The sequence below is a fragment of the Mesoplodon bidens genome (assembly GCF_964165515.1).
Source record: "Mesoplodon bidens genome assembly, chromosome: 1".
Lineage (NCBI taxonomy): Eukaryota > Metazoa > Chordata > Mammalia > Artiodactyla > Ziphiidae > Mesoplodon > Mesoplodon bidens.
Window position 1 is genome coordinate 163,382,907 of NC_138176.1, and position 16,618 is coordinate 163,399,524.

The 16,618-nt window shown below is 56.0% G+C and overlaps 1 protein-coding gene and 1 long non-coding RNA gene across 5 annotated transcripts in view; one reads left to right on the forward strand and one right to left on the reverse strand.

Annotated features, from left to right (window-relative positions):
* Window positions 1-16,618, forward strand: part of ZCCHC24 (zinc finger CCHC-type containing 24) — a 70,745-nt gene that overhangs the window by 23,733 nt on the left and 30,394 nt on the right. The window lies entirely within an intron of this gene.
* LOC308627066 lies at window positions 9,441-16,401 on the reverse strand. Its single transcript, XR_014017345.1, has 3 exons — window positions 15,459-16,401; window positions 11,910-12,024; window positions 9,441-10,540 (listed from the first exon to the last, which is right to left on the reverse strand). It is a non-coding gene; the product is annotated as an uncharacterized lncRNA (long non-coding RNA).

Here is a 16,618-nt window from a genome sequence, read left to right on the forward strand (position 1 = left end):
ATTCCAGTGAGGAAGGACTGGGCCCAGGGCAGGTGGCCTGCATTGTATGTAACAAGTATCATTGCAGGGGCTTGCTCCGAATCTTGGGGTCTGGGCTCTGATATTCCAGTGCTCAGCACAGAACCTGGGATGTCGTGAGCGCTTGGAGGATATTAGCTGTGACGGATGTTGATGGGGATGGTGTAGTGCCTGCTAGTTGGTGTCGGTGCTGGTTTTGGGGTGGTCCCCGCAAACCCTATGCTGTGACCTCGGTCTTTCCTCCCTCCCCTTCCGAGGCCCTCACTTTGTGGCATGGTGGTTCCAAGCAGAGCCCTTAAGCCAACCCGCCTGCGTTCAACCCCCAGCACTGCCTTGGACTAGCTGTGTTAATGACCATCATTATTGTTATGCCTCAGCTCAGCTGCTCCAAACTGGTCTGAGAAGTTCTAGAGGTCTAAGAAAGCGTTTCAGGATTGTGGGGTCATCAGAGAGGGCTCTGATCCTCCCATCCCACCCTCATCCCACAGGATGGGCTGCCTCTGGGATGGGCTGCAGGAAGGCCATGTGATGAGGCTGGGCTTTCTCAGGAGCCTTGGGATAGGGGCTGGGACAGGCTCTGATGACTTTGGGTCATGTAGGTTGGCTTGAGGGATGAGAAGTTAGGAACTGGGTCCTGGAGGCTCCACTCTAATCAGGGTGGGTGCTTTGGGAGGAGGGACGATGGGCCATGGCTGGAAAGTGTCAAGTGCCACCTGTGGGCTGTCAGCTCCCCTCTGGCCAGGCAGAGGGATGGACCCGCCAAGTGCTTGCCCTGGCAGAGACAGTGGGAGCAGCTGTTGGGAGGATGGAGGGACAGGGCGTGGGGGCTCGTGTGGCAGTCACTTTTACATCCTTCCTTCTGCCCCAAGCCTGGCAAGAAAGAGTCTGAGAGGGCCAGTTTCACATCCTCAGCTGCCAGTTCTTCTTTTAAGTGGACCACAGGTGGTGACTCAGGGCCCCCAGGAATCTCGCCATGTCAGTTGGCTTCACCTTCTGAATCCTCTGTCTCTGGTCTCTGAGGGACAGGGATGTTGGCAGAGCCTGGGAGCCAGAGCCTGTCCCTGGTCCTTTAGCCACCTGCAAGGCCTAGTGGATGGAGGGCTGGAGCAGAGCAATTGCATCCTTGGGCTGAATAGCTCTAAGGTGTCACCTCCTCCAGGCAGCCTTCTCTGATTTCCCCTTTCCTCCAAGCTCAAAGGGACCATCCTCCCGAGCCTCAGTGAGCTGGGCTCAGAGCTCACTTCTGCCCTTCCCCAGCTGTATCTTTGTGTATGTTGCACAACCTCACCCAGGCATCTGTGAAATGGACTCACCAACTTCTTGGGTATTTGTGGGAAACGTGTGGGCAAAGCAGCTGATACTGTACTTGGCATCCCACAAGCACTCAGTCAATGGCAGCTCTTGTTAGTATTACTCGCTAGGTTGCTGGGCCTCCGCGAGCCTTATCTGCCCTCATTTATAAAGGGAGGCTCATGAGCCTGGCTTTATGGGTTTGACGTGAGGTGGGTGAGAGGCAGCCTGGGATGCCACGGGCCCTGAAGCCTCTTTTTTCTTTTCCCTGCCCCACCCCGGCCAGGCCACTTAACCACACACTCAGGTGCACCGCACACCCAGGACCCTCCAGCTTCTGTGCCTCAGCTCATGCCATCCCCCCAGCCTGCAGTGCCTTTCACTAACCTCTTTTTCCCACCCCCCTTTCAGAGCCCAGCTTGAACTCATCTCCCTGGAGATGCCTTCCGCAGCCATTCCAGGCCCACCAGCTCTCCTCTGGAGATCCACTTTCCATGATCTGCACCCCTATCCCAGGACCTGATTCTAAGGCCTCTGATGGCTTCTCACCTGTCCTGCCTCCCCACCTTGTCCCCGGACGACAGGTGATACCCCCTCATTGTGTGGCTCTGTGCCCTGCCCTGGTCCTGGAGTGTGGCCTCAGCCTGGGCCCCGGGAGGTGGTCTTGGCTATTTGCCGTTTGAGTTCTGCTGAGACTCTCACACCCCAGGGCTTTGCCTGTGCTGTGCCCTCAGCTGGTAGTTCACTCTCATTTCTCCATCTTCTCCTCCAAGCTCAGCCCAAATGTGCCCTCTCCCATGGAGCGGCCTCCTGTGCCCCCCACCTTGCTCCTACCCTGCTTTGCTGAGCCCTGCCTAGCCTGGGGCCAATCCTCACACAACCATCTCTCCACTTCCCGGGTGCCTACCCCAGGTAGGGTCTGTGTCTGCTTGGCTGGCAAGAGGTCATGGGCTTTGGGGTCAAAAGCCTTGAGCTCTTATCCCAAGCCTATGGCTCAGTAGTTGTTCAACTTTGGCCAAGTTGACCCTACCCCTGAGCCTTCACACCCGCTGAGTGCGTGGAATAGGGTCAGCCATTAAGCCCATCAATCAGGGCTTCTGTGAGATCCAGAAACAATGGGACAGGCAAACCCATTTTGAAAACTGTAAAGTTGTACTGTTTGCCCCACTGCCCAGTGAGCAGCCAAGCACAGGCCCTGAATACAGCAGGCGCTCCCCAAATGTGTGCTGAATTGATTAGAGGTGAGCAAGTGGGCTTCTAGGGTGGGTGTGAGCCCGGAGGTTGCCGTAGCTCCTGCCCTCATCTGCTGGGGGGTCTTGGAGGCACACCTTGATGGCAGCAGTTTCCCTTCCCACCACATCTGGGTGGCCCCTCAGGATGGAGCCTGTACCCCATGGCTTGTCTGGGGTGAGAAGTGGCTCAGTCTCTGGGTTCCACGACTTGGTACCATCGACCTGGCCTGCCTTTAAGATCTGGGCTTCCTTCCTCTCACTCCTGCCCCACATCTAAGATTTGGGCTACAGAGAAATCAGGCAGCAGATACAGGGAAGTTACGCCCATGGAGCAGGGTGGGGAGCCTGGAGAAATGCGCCCCCCCTCGTGCCTGGCCTGCAAAGCGCCTCCATCTCATTATCTCATGGAATGCTCACTCACTCTAGCCTGAGCGTGTCTGCGGTCCATCTGTCCACCTTCTCCCACTTCATCTTTCCCTCCCTTCCTTCTTTTATTTTGTAATGAAGTGTCATGGAGAGGTTAAGCAACTTGCCCTTGGTTCCACAGTTGATTAGGATCAGGCCAAGTCTGTCTGAACCCAGGACCCAGCCTTTTCCACTGTCTTCTCTATCCTTGAGAACAGCCCCATCCACCAGGACACGCTGTGCATCTGCTGTGCTCTGGCCCAGGCAGAAATCAGGCTGCGGGAGGGAGCGAGCCTCCTAGCTTCCTCTCTGCCTTGCATCTGCACTTTGTGCGGGAGGTGAGTGTCTCTCATCCCACAGGTTAAAGAGAGGCATGTCCTCAAGCACGATAATAAGGGGTAAAAGCAAACACAAGCCCAAACTCCCCTCCACCCCCGCCTGCTGCCCCTGCTCCTTGGTGGGGAGTGTGAAGCTTAAACAGGGCCGTGGTCTCCTCCCACCACAGGCCTTCTGAACCCTCCCATTCGCCGGTCCCTCCCTCCTGTGTGTTCCCAAAGGACCCTTGCACAACCAGCTTAGTGTCTTTGTCTTCTCTTTTGACTATGATCTGGGGCAGGGTCAGGGTGGGGGGAGTGGGCAGGAAGTCCATGAAATCACTAGCACAGTGCCTGGCACATGAAAGTGCTGCTTCGATACTGTGCCCCCAACATCTGCCATGGCACCTGCCGCAGAGCTGGGCCATCATATGGAGATGGTATTAACAGTATGGTAGCTGACACTTACAGGGAGAGTTCTCTATGTCCCAGGCTCTGCTCTAAGCACTTTATACATATTGACTCATTTCATCCTCACACCAGCCTTCTGTAGGCTCTTATTATCCCCATTGTACAGAGGAGGAAACTGAGGCACAGAGAGAGTATGTGACTTGCTCAGGGTCACACAGCTCAGATCCAATCCCAAGCATTCTTGCTTCAGAGTCTGTGAGGGAGGAACGGAGAAATAAACAAGACTCAGCTGGGAGGTGGGAAAGGAAAGGAAGGCAGGGAGTGAATGTTGGCTGAGCAACCTCCGTGTACCAGAGACCATGCTGAGTCCTGGCACATCATCCATGTCCTCAGAGATGTCAGTTCTCCCAGTGTCACACAGGAGCCAAGGGCAGGGCGAGGATTTAAGCCCAGCAAGCCTGGCTGTAGAGCCTGGCTGATTCCTAACCCTCTGGTCCACCAACCGAGGCCACTGAGAGCCAGATCAGTAGCCAGCACAGTTCAGTGAGGGCCCCCCGGGGACCCCCAGGAAGCCTCAGAGCACAGGAGCTGTCTGGCCTCTGCCTCCAGGCCCACACAGTTGAGTGGAAGGCAGGATAGGGAGTTGCTGTGTCAGGCCACTCATTGCCAAGGTGTGTGTGGTTCTGACCAGCCACGGAGGAAGAGTTTAGAGGAGGCACTGTAGCCAGGTGGGTGACCTTGAACAAGCCCCCTGCCCTTGCTACACCTCAGTTTCCCCTTCTGTGCCATGAACCCAGCGATATGCATCCTGTCTGCCCCTCAGGGCTGCTTTGTGGATCTCATGAGCTGACAGAGCTGGAAATGAATTGCAAACCAAGCCAGACAAAAGTAAAGGGTTCTTAGGAATAAAACATTTTTATTTATGAACATCTAAAGGCTTGCTTCTCAAAGTGTGGTCCGTGGACCAGCAGCAGCATCCGGAGCTTATCAGAAATGCAGGACCTTGGGCCCCATTCCAGACCTGCTGAATCAGAATTGGCATTTTCACAAGCTCCCAGGTGATTCGTGGGCATGTTAAAATTTGGGAAACACTGGTCTAAGGACCATCTGGGTTCCCACTTCCCCATTCTTTGAGACTGCCTTTTGGGTTTTCTTTGCATAGTCCGGTAGGGGTTCTTGGCTGGAAATCCCCCATCTCGTTGGAGGAAACACTCTGGCCCAGCAGGACCCCTGCCCTGCTAGACTGCTTAGGAGCTGTGAGCATATCTGATTAAAACTGCAATCAGGCAGAGCCTGTGAGCCTCTGCTGCTCTGGCGGGCTCTGAGGAGTGCCACCCCCATCATTTGTTTAGGAGTTCAGCTCCCACAGGAATCCGCAAGGCCAGCCAGACCTGCTACAGGGACCGGGGAGAGGGGCACCCTCAGCTGAGGTGCAGGAGGACTGGGGATTTCCTCTGAACAAGTAAAGGGCATTTGTACCCAGATAGGCTCCATCTTCATGCAGGAGGGCAAAGGGCTAACACTGCAGCTGGAATGTTTCAGGTTAGACAAAAGAAAGAACTTCCTAATTGATTGAGAACAATCTGGCTAAGGCTGCTGAGGGCTCGCATTCCCTTAAATGTGTGGCCATGTTGGGTGAGGTCAAGAGGCAGAGGCAGAGGCAGAAAGGATTCGCAGAGGTTCTCTGTCCAGCCTCTGCCTTGAGACCATTTTCACTTAGAGAGGTCAAGGAACTTATCTACGGCCACTCAGCACGCTAATGCAGCAGGGACTCCTGGCCTCTGACTCCCCATTCCTGGGACCTTCCTTCATTACAGGCCTCCCTGGAGGCTGGGGATTGACCTTGATGACCTCCACAGTACTCCTCCAGCCCCCCTGGAAACCACCTGGAGGACTTCAAGCATGAGGGTAGGGGGAAGGGAGGGGCTGGCTTTGTGAGCCTAGCAGTTTCTGTCCTGGCCTGCTTGGTCCCCAAGACCACTGGGGATGCCCCTGGAGCAGGGGGACTCCAAGGCAGACACAGAGAGTTGGGCACAGGGTCCCTGGAGCCCAAAAGGTCCAGGTGGAGGTAGAGCACGGCCCGAGGGGCCTGACCTTGGTGCAGAGGCTAGAGACCACTGCTGCATGTTCTGGGGCCAGCTACTTGCATTCTCTGTTTCCCTGTCTGTGATAAGGTGGTGACGTTTACCAGATCAGCGCTTCTCAACTGGGACTTCACAGTAGAATCACCAGGGGATTTTTTTTTTTTAGTTTGGTGTTGGACATTCTGATTCAGTAGATCCAGGGTTGGCCTCGCCATGGGCATGTTTTCAGCTCTCCAGGTGATTCTGATACACCTTTGCCCACGTCTGAAGTGGAGCTCAGGCAGGTATGGGGGAGGGCCCCTGCAGGTGAGTAAAACCATCTTTGTCCTTCTGAGGTCCTGGGGATGCAAGATTAGAAGTTTCCATGAGATGGAAATGAACATTCCAGGAGTTCCTGCTTCCAACACTGTACGAAGTTCAATCCCAGATTTCTTAGATCCTGTGATTACCAAATTTTATTATTCTGGGAAACGAGGCTTCCCACATGGGATGATACTGACACTTGGTTGCTCTGAGTTTGTCAAGAGTCTGAGGTTCCTGTAATCATTCCATATCTAAATGGTGGGATTCTGAACTCTCCCACGTTTTCTGTTTCAACGTGCTGTTATTCTTGTTCTTTGAAATGAAGATTCTCCATGTCTATGATTCTAACACATTATTATTCTGAATTTTAGAGATTAAGAATCTAAGCTAAAAAAAAAAAAAAAAGAATCTAAGCTATTATGGTACTACCGTTTTTTAAAATTCTAAATTCAGCAACTCTGTGATCCATCATTCCACCCGGGCTCTTGGCCGCCAAGACCCAGAGCCTGGCCTTTGTCTCCCCCAGACAAGGTGGTGATTGTGTAAGCTTGGATGCGTGCCCCCTCCCCTGCTTGGCCTGGATGGCCTCTCTGGGGGGAAGAGCAGGGGTGGAGAGAGCAGGGACCCCACAGAGCTCTCTCTGCTCTAGCTCTCGCTCTGTCACTATCAGTAGAGGAGTGGAAGGTAGAGCAAGGATGAGGGGCGTGTTTGACCGCACAGCGGGAAGGGCTACGGGTTAGGTACGTTGCAGCATCTCTTGTTGGCTCAGTGCATTGGCCCTATCTCACAGCAGAGCAGTCAGTTCCCAGAAGGTCAGCTGTGACTCAGACATTAGAGGTTATTGCATCCAAAGCATCTCCTCTAAACCCACACACACACCCTGACTCCAGATGGGAAAACTGAGGCCCAGAAATAGGAGGTGACTTGCCTGGTAGAGCTGGTACCCAAACCCAGACCTCCTCGCTAAGCGTCCAGCTACTGCACGTGTCTTCCATCCCGTCCTTCTAAGGCCTTGCTTTTTGCACAGAATCATCAACCTGCTATAGCAGCCAGTCAACTTTTGGGTCCCCCTGAAGTGACAGGGACCAGTCTCGCGACGTAGGATCCCACACTCACAGCCTGTAGCCTGGTGGATTTCACCAGGCCCAGGAGCGGCTCTCCCTGCCCCACGTGACCTCCCCTGGCTGTTTCCTGCCGGCCAGACCACACCGTCTTCTGTTTCATTGCCCCAGGACTGGTGCCACATGCGCCGGCACACGGCAGCCTCAGAGACCAGGAAGAAGAGGGGGAGCTAGGAACAGGCAGGTGTAGGTTGGGGCCGCCACTCGCTCACTGTGTGACCTTGAGGAAGTCCCTCCTCCTCTCTGGGCCCGTGCGTTGCAACTCCCAGTTACTGTAAGGATTACACGAGACCCTGTATGGGAAAACCTGATGTGCTAGGAAGGGGCAGCGGCCAGCCTCACCCACTGCCAGTTCCTCATGCTCAGCAAAGAGCCAGGCTCCGAACAGCAACTTGTGTTTGTTGAGGGAGACTGAGTGGGTTTATTTATATTCACTGAGAGGATGAAATTTGGGATTCCAGAGACTTTCCTGGATTTTCAGAAAGTTGGCAAGATAGAGGGGAAAGAGTATAAAGGCCTTGGGCATGTGAACTTTTAGACAAGTGTCCATACAATGCTGAGGAAGGCGATGAGGTCTACCATTTACTGAGTTCCAACTATGTGCCAGGCACTTTGCACTCGTGAGCTCATGAACTCTTCTCAACTCCCCACCCGATAGATACTATGATTCCCACTTGAGCGATGGGAAACCGAGGCTCACGGAGGTTTAGAAACCTCTGCAAGCTCTTGCTGCCAGTAATGGCAGAGCCAGGATTCGAACCCAGGTCTCAGAGCTGCACAGCCAGAGCTCTTTCACTTTGCACTTGGCTGGCTGAGAGGATGTGGGGTCATGGGATAGACAGTGGCCAGGGACTAGAAAGACATTTTCCAGGCGACATGAGTGGTTGCATTTTTCTCTTCCTTCAGCATGATTCTCCCAGTTTTCCGTGCACTTATTTTGATGGATTTGAGAAATCCAGAGCTGCCTGTGGTTGCCCAGCCCTGGACCTCCCCCGACCTCTCCCTGGCCCACTGCAGCTTGTGGAGTTGGGTGCAGAGCGAGGGGCTCTGTGCAGCCACACACATGGCGCACATACCCGGAGCTCCAAGTGTGCACACTGCACACACACCCCTCTCCAGTATGTGGTGCACATGCCCACACAGAGGCTCTGCCGCTGCTGGGCCCCAGGGAGCTGCCAGGTTGATGGGAAGCTCAGTGAACATACCTCCCTTGGGTCCCAGACAGGTTTAAGGAGCCTCTGCTACCCTCTTGACCACCTGCTTCCCTGTCAGTTGACTTAAAATGGAGGTGGCAGCTCATCTTAAGGTGTGTGCCCCGGAGAAACACCTGTGCATGTCATTCCTTTGTCGTTTCTTTGGGCGCTACGTGAGCACCTGCAGTCTGCAGACACGTGCCCGCCCAGGCTCAGTTCAGGGCCCAAGCTCACTGCCCTTTTGTGGGCAGAATAAGAAGGCTTTGCTCCATGGCTTCCACATGCCAGTCTCCCACACCGTTCCTTCTCCTCCCGCGATTCTGACCTTATGGGCTGCTGGGAGTGAGGCAGGGGTGGGAGAGATGGGCCAGGACCCATAGGAGCACATGTGGATGGGCTTCAGGGACTGGAGCCGCTGGGCTTCTGGGGGGCTTGCCTTGGGTCCCTGAACTGAGTACTGCCCTGGTGCCACCCCTGGGGAGGAGATGTGCCCTCTTGGGGATGTGGCTGGTGTCAGGTGGCATGGTGCTCCTCTGGGCTTGAGAGACCCTCTCAGGGAGCATGGCCGGGTCCCAGGGCTGAGAAGGTGCTGGGAGAGCTTCTGGAAGTGCCCTCCACTCCTCCCTCTCTGCATCGGCCTCAGGCTTTCCCCTAGCACTGGACTTGGATTGGGGACATCTGAGCTCTGTCCTGCCCCTCATGGGCTGTGTGATGCTGGAGGTCCCCTCGCCTGCCCCGGAGACCCTGCTAATCACCTGCTGAGCACACTGAGAGGCTGGACCACGGAGAGCCCAGGGCACCTTTCCCTCTGACTCCAGCTCCTTCCCCTTCCTCCTGAGTTTTATCCCTCCTTAAGACTCAACACTTCTTCCATTGACTCTTCCTGCTGGGCTCTGAAGAATCGTTCCAGGGCCTAGCAGGCAACTCGAGACTGTGGGCAAGCCTTGAACCTGAGCGCTCATGGCCCGGCGTTTCTAGCTTGCCCCTTCCTGTAATGAGAGCCTTTTGCTCACCTGCAGGGGAGTGTGTGTGTGTGTGTGTGTGTGTGTGTGTGTGTGTAATTGCAGCACCACACCAGGGTATCTGGCTCCCCTTCCACATCAGCCCTGTGGTGGCCCCTCCCCCTGGGGGCAGCTTGTACAGGCTCAGGTGACAGGTTTATGGGCAACTCCTGACTTCTGAGGGCAGGCCCCTGGGAAGGAGCTGGGCAGGTAGTTATGACGAGGCTTTTCCATCCATCACTGCTGCCTGCCGCCCAGTCCTCCTTCCGTCCGTCACCTCCCCCTGCCCTGCCCTCCCCCAGTTAGAGCCAGGGCTGTCACCAGCAGAGGGGGGGGGACCCTGGCCCAGCCCTCACAGCCAGGCAGGATGGCTGAGGCTTGACCCCTGGCTCGCCCTCCCCCAGGGCCACCCCAAGTCCTGTGGACGGTACCTCCTGTCTGTCTCTGGAGTCCCTGCACCTTTGTCCTCTCTGCCACCCCTCCCCAGACCACACCATCGCCTCTCACTAGCCATGTGGCTGTAGCCCCCAAGGTGTCCTCATGTTCCATGTGCCCCTCCCCCCATTCAATCCATTCTCTAAACCCAGCCAGAGACTTCTTGAAACGCCAGGCTAACCTTGCCACCGCTGATTTTACATCTTTCCCTGACTTCCTGTGACTCCCACGCTAAAATCCAACTCGGCAGCATGGTCCCAGGGCCGGTGTGGGCTGGCCTCCGCTGGCCTCTAATCCTTAAGCCCTCCACGCTTCCTGCCATCCCAGCCCTTTGCGCAAGCTGCCCGGTCCACGTGGATCCCTCTCCACTTTAACTTCACCTGGCTCTTCCTGTACTTCCCGGGGCCTCCTCCCCAGCCACCCTGGCCACATGCCCCCGACCCACAGGGCTCTGCCCTCCCAGAGCACACCTCTCGGTGTGTAGATGGATGTTCAAGTGTGTTGTTACTTTTATCTGTTCATTTAGCATGTATTTATAGAGCACGCACGGTGTGGCAGGCACTGCCCCAGGCACTGGGGACAGTCCACAGTGAACAGGAAAGACAAGGGAAGAATACAGCTCACGCGGTGTGGGACGCCCTACAGTAAAGACACAGATGCAGATGGATGCGCTGTGGTGTTCGGGTGTGTTCAGAAGGCTTGTTGGGGACGGCCTCCCCGAGGCATCAGCAACCTGAATAGAGATAGAGGAAGCAGGGAACAAACAATGCGGAGATCTGGGGGAAGGGCGCTCCTGGCCGAGGGGACAGCAAGAGCAAAGGCCCTGAGATGAGGCAAGGCTGTGCTTGGCCTGTCTGAGGAAGAGCAGGAGCGCCAGAGTGGCTCCCCTGACAGCTCCGGCTCAGAGGGAGCGCTGCTTGGGAGGAGAGGGGTTGAGGCACAGGGGTGAGCACATCCCCAGCGCCGCTCTCCCTTCTCCCGCCTCCTCCCCCCAGCTGGGCAGCCCTCCCCTGGGGGACATAGATGGGTGCTTGTCTTGAGGGTCCCCCTCCCCTCGCACTGTCCCTCAGAACACTCGGCAGCAGGGACAGGAAGTGTCGGCCCTTGCCTCCCAGCTGCCCGGGTGGGACGCCACTGAGCCGGCCAGCCTGCCCGAGGAGCGACAGAGGCCCTATTGAGCCCGCTCTCTGGACCGGCAGGGACAATAGCCACACTGAGAACCAGGAACATCGCCGGCATGCTTGTTCAGGAAGTCACCAGCCTGCTGCCTGCCCCCCTCCCCATGCCTCCCCAGCCCTCCTGACTTTCTCCTCTAGCTACTTATTTCAGGATGATGGTCATGTCCAAAATGATCACTTTGTCCTTTACCTCCTCCCCAGAGGCTCCCTGCTCCGCGCCAGACCCATGCAGGGCCTGAGGATGAGAGAGGAATCCTACATGGTCTCTGTCCCTGGGGAGGGGGCTGGGAGAAGGCAACAGGCACACAGACTGAGCGGGGTACCTCAGTGCTTCCTACAGAGATGCACAAAGTACAGGGGGCAAACTGGGTCCCAGGGGGATGTCTGCCAGGAAGGCTGGCTGGAAGAGGAGTGTCTCTGAAACCATGTGGCGCCGGCGGGGCAAGACTAGCATCTATTACAGGCCCAGAGGTGGAAGGAAGCAGTGATTTCTGCCTTAGGGCAAGCCAAGGCTCATGCCACGCCAGACTCAACCGCTGTCTGCTTCTTCAGCCTGTGTGCTGTCTGCTTGCGGAACACTCGCACTGGAAGGACCTTTGGGGATCGCCTAGGCCTGGAATGCCAGCACAAGTCATGTGTGTCCGTCACCCCCAGCCCACGGCCATGGCAAGGCAGGTGGCACCATAATGACATTATTCTTGCCTATCGAGCTGGGATGCTGCTACAGTATCTTTCTTAACAAAGTGCTCCGATAGCGAGTTATTGGACACGAAGATGAAGTATTTGCCTTTCCTGTCATGTTCTCATTGACCGATGGGGAAACCGAGACCCAGGCAGGGAAGGGGCTTGTCCCAGGTCACAGAGCACGTTGGTGGCAGCATGCTGGGGCTGGGGTAGGGGTGGTGTGTGTTAAGAAACACTCACCTTAGAATGTAAATTGGTGCAGCCACTGAGGAAAACAGTATGGGGCTTTCTCAAAAAACTAACACTAGAGCTATTATTGATATATGACCGAGCAACTTCTCTCCTGGGTATATACCTGAAAAACAACAAAAACACTAATTCGAAAAGATACATGCAATCCAATGTTCATAGCAGCATTATTTACAATTGCCAAGGTATGGAAGCAACTTAAGTGTCCATCAACAGATGAGTGGATAAAGACACTCATACAACACACTAGTAATATAACAAGAAAGAAGCAGACTTTCAGATAGAACAAACTGGTGGTTATCAGTGGGGGGGAGGGGCGAAATAGGGGCTGTGGGGTGGAAGGTACAAACTGTTAGGTGTGAGATAGGCTCAAGGATGTATGGTACAACTTGGGGAATATAGCCAATATTTTGTAATAATTGTAAATGGAAAGTAACCTTTAAAATTTGTATAAAAATTAAAAAGTAAAAAAAAAAAAAGAAACACCCACCTTACAGTTTAAATTGTGAAACCTCAGAGGCTGGGACAGACCCCACAGTAGTGTTTCCCTCTCTGAAGGCAGGATCCCTGTCAGTCGTCTCTGTAGTAGCATCCCATTCCTTCATAGCTTTCATCACAGCTATAATTATTTCAATGAGATACTTGGCGTTTTTCCTTTCCCACCTGACTGTAGGTTCATGGGGTCCAGCGTTACATCTGTCTTGTTAACCGCTCTGCTCTGGTGCCTCATAGATAGTGGGTGCTCAGTGCATATGTGCTGAGGGCGTGAGTGGAAGAGCTGATGGCAGGTGGGATAAATGCACCCAGTAACTGTCCCCATCTCTTCCCCACTCCACGGCTGGCTGCTTGGCCCTCACTGGCCTGCAGAGGACAAGCGGGCCCCTGGGGACAACGTGGGCCAAGGCACCAAGCTGGTCAGATCCGTGCCAGTACATGGTAAGCAGCCAGCCCAGGCGGGGTGGTACCTGAGCTTCCTGTGGGGAAACTGAGGCCCGGGGAGCCACGGTAATACAGGAATCTTGCCCACTGAGCGGGAGCTGGGCTGGCCGGTGCCTCCTGACTTCTAGCCTGGCTCCTGGGCACTCACCCTGGCCACCGGTTCCCAGGTCTATAGTTCCGGGGCTGACTTCCTGACAGCTGGGCCCCTTGGGAGCTGTGTGTGCCGGGGCCAAAGCAAACAGCGGTGGTGGGGGGCGGGGGGCGGGAGAGGGCTGCAGGGCCCCAGTTCCTTTGCTTTCCTGAACAGTTGGGGGCCAGAGCCCCCGAGCAGCCAGGCCCCCTGCTCCCTCCATTGTTCCTTGTGATGCTTTCCAGATGCCGAGCAGTCACAGGCTTGGGGCTGGGCCAGGAGAACCAGGCCAGCTCTCCTCCAGCACCCCACCACCACCTCCACCACCAGCTCCACTTTTTAAAGGGATGGCCCTTCTGCTCACCTTGGGCCGTTGTCCTGCTAAGCCTAGCAGCCTCACTGTCCTGCATCCAGACCAATTGCTGGGGTGAGGAGCCCTGGGCTCCATTCCCAGCTCTGACCCTAACTTCCTGTATGGCTTGGGCTAGTTACTTGCCTTCTCTGTGCCTCTGTTTCCTGGGCTGTAGAACGGGCATGAGGGAAGGGGGCAGTGTGGAAAAGACAGTATGTGATTGACACTCCTACTTTAACAGACTGTTATCAGTATCACCTAAAGCAGTGGTTCCCAAAGTGGGTCCCTGGGCCAGCAGCCTCAGCATCGCTCAGGAACTTGTAGAAATGCAGATTCTTATGCCCACCCCAGACCTATTGATTCCAGAACTCTAGGGATGGGGCCAGCAGCCTGTGTGATAACGATCCCCGCAGATGGTTCTGATGCACGCTCAAGTGTGAGTAATAACCTGTGCTCCAGAATTAAGAACTTGGGCATCTGGAGTCAGAAAGATGGAATGTGGACTTCGCAGCTCTGTGGCTTTGGAAGTGAGCCTTGGTTTCCTGGTAAGGAAAATGGATGGATATTGCTATACTGTGTGTGGTGGGTTTACTGTGCTGATTAAATGAGACAGATAGCACACAGCTTGGTCAGCCCAGCTCCCACACCAGAGCTCTTCTGGGACAAACGCTCCGTGAGGGCAGGTCCTGTGCCTGCCTGGCTCCCGCCACCGTCAGCACTTTAAAGGAGCTGCCTCAGAACCCTGACAAAGGGGCATGTGTGCACTGCTTCCCCTCACAGGAGTGTAGTGGGCCCTAGTGCTGCCTGGGTCTAGGCACAGAGTGCACGAGATGAGCCACAGAGGGGGCCGAGAACAGAGTGGTCCCTACAAGCAGGAGCAGTCAAGGAAGGCTTCCAGGGGGACGTGCAGCTTCCACGGGATTTTGTTGGGAGATGAGGTATGCCAGTTAGTGGGACTGGCATGCAGAGGTGGTGTGAGAACGAGTACCACCAGCCGGCCCCCCTCCTGTAATGGGCACATTCCCCTCCCCTCCCTTCTTGGCACACGAGCAGGTTTATTGTTACGTGGGGCTGCCCACAGACAAGGGCAAGGACACCCCGGAAGGTCGGAACTGGGGACCATAGCAGAGGTGCTGTGGTGCTGTGGGAGTGAGCCAGGCCTGGGTTTGTATCCCAGCTCTGCTGCTTCCTGGCTGTGTGACCTCAGGCAAATCTCCCAACCTCTCTGTGCCTTGGATTCCTCATCTGTAGGGGTCGTAGGGAGGATGGAATGGCTGGTGAAGGTAACCGTGCACGTGGCAGGAGCTGTAAGGGTTTTACAGCTGTGCCCAGGGAGGGCAGTGGACCATCTGGGGCTGTACAGTACGGCTCCGTCCTCCTGACTGCTACAGAGCCTGCCGTGCTGAGCACCCCTGCTCTTGGAGACAGTGGGGAAGGGATGGTTTTGCACACTTCTCCTGCCCCTGGGTGAAAAAGCAAGGTCAACTGCAGCGTGGGCTGTGTGGGTGGGAAGTGCCTGGCTTCCTGGCCGTGACCCCCTAGAAAAGTCACAGAAGGGCAGCTCTTCCTCTGCCAGGCCCCAACCCTGAAGGGGAGAACACGGGTAGATTTGTGCCATGGTCTGCTGCCCTGCAGTGACCGTGAGAGGTACACGTATGCCTGTACGCACACAAACACACACGCATTTACAGCCATGTGCACCCTCCTCCCCAAGGCCCATTCTCTGAGTTTCAGTACCAGCCAACACCGTGGAACCACGGTAGAAGCTGGCAGACGCCTGGGCTGGCCTCCAGGAGCCTCTTAACCCCTGCTCTGCCCAATTGCAGTTGCCACAGATGACCTTGAAACCAGTCCACAGCCTTCTGGCCCTCGGCAGTGAGGGAATTGGATAACAGCCAGGTAGACTGGGATCGAAGGCCTGCCACTTACTTGCTTTGTGACCTTGGACAGGTGACTTAACCTCTCTGGGCCTCTGTTTCCTCATCTGGAAACAGGGTCACAATGAAGCCACCTACAAGTCAGGCACGTGGCCGGCGCGGCATTCAGTGGACACTCCCCACGGGCAGTTCCAGCCTGTGGCTGTCGCCATCTCCTAAGTGTCTCAAACTCCAACACACACCTGATGAAAGTTCTCAGAGGTGGGCAGCTTGCTTCTCTTTCTACCCCCTGTGACCAGATGAGGAGATGGAGGCCCAGGGAGAGGAGCAATTGATGTGAGGACAGAGCTGAGGCTGGAAGTTGGGCCTGCAGCTTCTCACCAGGCAGCCGTGGGAGCCTCAGCCCCAGCTCCGGCCAGAGTGGCCCCAAACTGCTGACTTCAGCGTTTCATCAGCCAGGGCAGATCAGATTTCTGTTCTGGCACTTGGCCACCCTCCACACCCTTCCCCCATCGCTATTTTTGAGCTGAGTTCCCCTGTCCTCTCCTCCCAGGGCTGTGACCCTCACACCCAAAGCATCACTGTAGGCTTACCCACCGCCTTCCTGCCCCGAGCCCTGCCCCCAGGACTGGTACAGAGCCTCCCTCCAGCCAGATGGAGCTGGGCTGGTTACAGCCACATCCAGCCGGGTCATGTCTGGCCAGGCCTCACCAGGGGTGGCCTCAGACACAGAGCCAGGGACCAGACAGTCTGTGGAAATGGCGCTGGTGGCCTGAGACGGCCCTCCAGAGTGCTCAGCGCAGCCCAGGAGGGGCGTCCTGAGAGTGAGCCAGCCCCCAGCATTGCTACCTCCTGCTTGCGTGACCCCGACTCCGGCCCACACACCTCACCCATCACCGGCACTGCCCATACCGCTGTCCCCTCCAGCTGTCGATGTGCCCTGAGCCCCACCCTGGGTGCTCCGAGGAGATGCTCCGAGAGGGCGCTGCGTGGCCCCAGCACACTCAGAGACTACTGGGAAACAAGACCAAAGAAACAGCAGTTTTCAAAAGTTCTTTACATTCTCGATGAATTCTCTGGCATGCTGGATCATCCCTGGCATACTGGAGGCCGGGTCAGGGCGGGACATGACCCACAGCCAAGCGAGTGGTGTAGACCACAAAGTCCCCTGGGAGTTTGGGGAGCCAGGGCCTTCTCTGGGGGAGGCAGTGGGAGGGCTCTCAGCTAGCGCTCGAGCCTGGGACTCAGAGTGGCGTGAGCACCCTGAGGAGGGCAGTTAACCCTGTCTGGGATGGGGAAGGCCAGAGGGGGTGGCCTTGGAGCTTGGCCCTGGATACGTGGGCGTCCACCAGGTGGAGAAGTGTTTGGAGCGGAGCTGACAGCAAGAGCCCAGGCATGGGGG